The following is a 4259-nucleotide window of genomic DNA, read 5'->3' as shown; positions in this document are numbered from 1 at the left end:
TCAGGGGTGTGTTTTGATTATATATATATATATATATATTTTTTTTTTTTTTGGAGACAGAGTCTCGCTATGTCACCTAGGCTGGAGTGCAGTGGCACGATCTCGGTTCATTGCAACCTCTGCCTCCCAGGTTCCAGCGATTCTCCTGCCTCAGCCTCCCAAGTAGCTGAGACTACAGGCACGTGCCACTATGCCTGGCTAATTTTTGTATTTTTTTTTTAGCAGAGACAGGGTTTCACCATATTGGCCAGGCTGGTCTTGAACTCCTAACCTCATGATCCGCCCACCTCGGCCACTCAAAGTGCTGGGATTACGGGCGTGAGCCACTATGCCCAGCTTATTATTATAATGAGCAAAAGGCTACTGTAGGGCGAGTTAGTGGAGGAGTGCGCATGCTCATCAGTGGCAAAGCCCCTACCAAGGTTATCTCTGGGTAGGGCCTCATAAGTTCCCTTTAGGGCCAGAGGAGCCCAACAACAAGGCCAGAAGTGGCCAGTGTAGCCATTGTCTTTTTGCTGGCTGACAGTGGGTGGCGCTGACTATCAGAGAACGGAGTCTTCAAGATTTCTTTTCCCAAAAGCTCCTTTGCCTGCTTATTTCTGGCTATCTGCCTACTCTAAGAGTCAGATTTGTAAATGTTTTACCAGTTGGATAAGGCAAAAGGGAATCTCATCGCAGCTTTCATTGGTTCTCACTGCTGACTAATGCAACCAAGCATCTTTCCATACGCCAGCTGGCAGTACTGTTATTTTATTACTATTGTCATTAGTTGAAGATGTTGTGAAAAGAGAGACGAATAGTCCCAACTTTGCTGCGGCAGTGGTGGTAGAGAAGGGGGAGTGGTACCGGCAGCTTCCATGTATAGGGGCCTCTGGAAGGTCTGAATGTCAGTTGAGAAATCAATCATTTGCTCCACCTAGCAGCTCCCCTGGGCCACTAAGCTATAGAGGGTCTAGTGTTTAGGGGACTGGAGTAGGGGGTCAGAGGAGACACCAGTCCTGGGTACACACAGCTCCTGCCCAAAGTTAAGTCACCACCAGTGAGGACACAGCAGAGGGGGTGCCAAAGGAAGGCTGGGGTGGGGCGGGAGGTGGTGGAAAATGGGATTAAAGGGAGGGGCTGGGGAAAGGCTGGAGTGGGAGGGAAGATGGAGATGAGCCTGGAGGGGGCTGAGGTGAAATGGAGTGAAAGTGGGCTTTGGAGGGTGGGGGTGCATTTAGTACTGAGGGTGGAGTTAGAAGGGAAAGTGGGGCTGGGTGGGTCAGGTGCTGGCGGCGGGTCTGTGAGGTAGGGTGAGGCTGGAGGTGGTAGTGGTGGTAGAATTTGGGGATAGGGCTGGGATGGGATGGGGCTGGAGGTTGGGGGATGGTGTGGTTGGACGTAGGAGGGTGGAGCTAAAGCTGGGCCTTCAGCACCGCCTTCTCTAGTTTTGTTAAGGACGCTTAGATAAGTGTTATGTAATGTAGTTTCAAGTTCATGCCCTCACATCCCCTGCTTTAAACTCCAGTCAGGTCATCTGGAGCTGCCTCCAGAAACCAACCATAGGAAGTGACCAGCACAGTCCTGCAGCCTAAGGAGAGACAGTGTGGTGTAGTGGTTAGAAGCAGACTCAGGAGCTGTGTAATACCTGGATTCAAAACTCTTGAGAAGTCTAGGTTTCCCCATCTGTAAAATGGAAATGGTAACAATAGAACTCACTTCATAGGATGCATGACTTAGTGTATCTAAGGCTCTTTGTAGAGTGTCTGGGGGCATAGTAAGTGCTCAATAAACACTAGCTGCCAGGTGGTTGTCAGGCCTCTGAGCCCAAGCCAAGCCATCGCATCCCCTGTGACTTGCATGTATACGCCCAGATGGCCTGAAGTAACTGAAGAATCACAAAAGAAGTGAAAATGCCCTGCCCCGCCTTAACTGATGACATTCTACCACAAAAGAAGTGAAAATGGCCGGTCCTTGCCTTAAGTGATGACATTACCTTGTGAAAGTCCTTTTCCTGGCTCATCCTGGCTCAAAAAGCTCCCCCACTGAGCAATTTGTGACCCCCACTCCTGCCCACCAGAGAACAACCCCCCTTTGACTGTAATTTTCCTTTGCCTACCCAAATCCTGTAAAACGGCCCCACCCTTATCTCCCTTCACTGACTCTCTTTTTGGACTCAGCCCGCCTGCACCCAGGTGATCAAAAAGCTTTATTGCTCACACAAAGCCTGTTTGGTGGTCTCTTCACACGGATGCCCACGACAGTGGTGTTATGGGAAAGGATGCCCTCAAGGCCTCTAGAGGAGGGATCAGGGACCCTCTGACCAAACAAAGAGCTTTCCCTGATGGCACAACAATGAAGAGGGGGGCGACAATGAGTTTCAATGGCTCCAATACCAGCCAGGGAACTGGACCTTGAGGAGCTGATCACCTGCAGATCTTTAAGCTGGCGTAAGTCATTGTCAGTTTCCAAGGTAGAAAGACCTTGCTGGTTGCCAATCGTGAGGTCCAGAGTAAGCCTCTAGCTTCTTGGATTTCCTGGAAACTTGGGGTGCATTTCGGGTTGACACAGTGATGAAAGGGGTAAGGCCTAGGGACCGGGGCTGGGGCTGGGTGGCCTTGCAATAGAAAGGAGAGTCTCACACCACAAAGAAAGGACCCTCCTCCCATGCCTCCTGCCAGGGCCTAGTGTGCTGCAACCACGCTCCTAACAACCTAACCCAAACCCTAACTCGTTTGTCATATAAACTTAAAGGATTTCTTGAACAGTGTTAATAAGACACCACATTTTCCAGGAAAGCAACTACTGTGTCAATTGAAGGAAGACTGGATTTTGTGCTGTTCATAACCTGATTAAGAGGGGTTTTGACTAAGCCTGGGGACCTTCTCAAGGTCCCCTTGAGAAAGGGACACCTGAACTGAGAGCTGAAGAATGAGCAGGGGTCGACAGAGGAAGAGGAAGGGAAGAGTGTCCCATGGTGGTGTTGGAAATTAAAGCTCGAAGTCGCAAGGAAAACGAGCACTCAAGTGAAAGATTTCTCAGCAAAGCCAATTCACTTCTGCAGAAGGGTGCCACTCGCACATCTGGTCTACAAGAAGGCACACCCAACAAAAGAGAGAAGGGGTTTTTATCCCTAATGCGGTTAGTCCCTGCTTCTGTGTCCTGTTCCCATTGGCTGGGGCTGGACTGCACAATCTAAGCTAATCCCTATTGGCTAGTTCAAATGGAGCAGAAACGTGGGCTACAGTGGTAGGGCAACCGGTTTAGGCGGGAAGAAGAGTTTCCATAGCACTGGCAATTGTAGCGAGGGTATCCAAGGGAACAGATGTGGGTTATAGATTAGGACCCGCAGGAAGGTTGTTTACCCTAACTAGGGGTAAGGAGGTACAAAGAACGAGGAAATTAGGCTTTGAAAATAGAGAACAAAGAACAAGTAAGCTGAACAAGCCCACTCTTTGGAGAGGAACTTAGTGTACCTAACAGTGGCAAGAAGCAAGAGGCAAGATGGCAAAGAAGCTGAGGACCCAGAAGACAGGTTTGTGTCTGAGAAGGTGGCCTTGGAGCAGAGCCCCAAAGAAAGCGGAGAGAGCGCCTTGCCCATCGGTAAGGGAAAGGTGCTCCAGGCACAGAAGCAGCTAATGCAACGGCCCTGAGGCAAATGCACCATACCTGGCAAGTTCCAGGAACAGCAAGGAGGGCAAGGCGCCTGGAGCAAAGGAAGCTAGCGGATCCCTAGATGAGATGGAGGAACTGGCCCATTTCTCATGGGTCCTGCAGGCAGGCCCTAAGACAGTCTTTCATGCGGGGCGAGATAGCGAGGCATGGACGTGTTGTGAGCGGAGGCCTAGCCTGTTCAAGGTCTGAATTTTTACCCCCAGAGTGTAAGAAGCAAGGGAGCAGGGACTTTGTTTTGCTCCCTGCCATATCCACAGCCCTAGAAAAACATCGGGCCATTGATAGCTCTCAGTAAATGCTTGACAAGTAAGTGAATGAACGAATGCATAAATTAATGAAATGAGGGCTGCGTCAATGAATAACTGGGAATCTGACTCCTGCAGGGATCCTTCAGCCCACAGGTGTATGTAAGACCCGCCCCGCCTCTCATCCTTCGGGCTCCCACCCACGCCGTTAGGCTGCGGTTCGCGCTGCAGTCGCCAGAGGGCGCGGAGCGGCGGGGTTTCCCGCACGGAGCGCTTTGCGTGGGGCACCACGTGGGGCGGGGCTGCGGGCGGGCTCCCACCGGCTGGGCTTCGTCGACCGGCAAGCGGAACGCGGCAGCT

Source organism: Macaca nemestrina, chromosome 15 (assembly GCF_043159975.1).
Source record: "Macaca nemestrina isolate mMacNem1 chromosome 15, mMacNem.hap1, whole genome shotgun sequence".
Taxonomy (NCBI): Eukaryota; Metazoa; Chordata; class Mammalia; order Primates; family Cercopithecidae; genus Macaca; species Macaca nemestrina.
Note: the sequence above shows the minus strand (reverse complement) of the source record.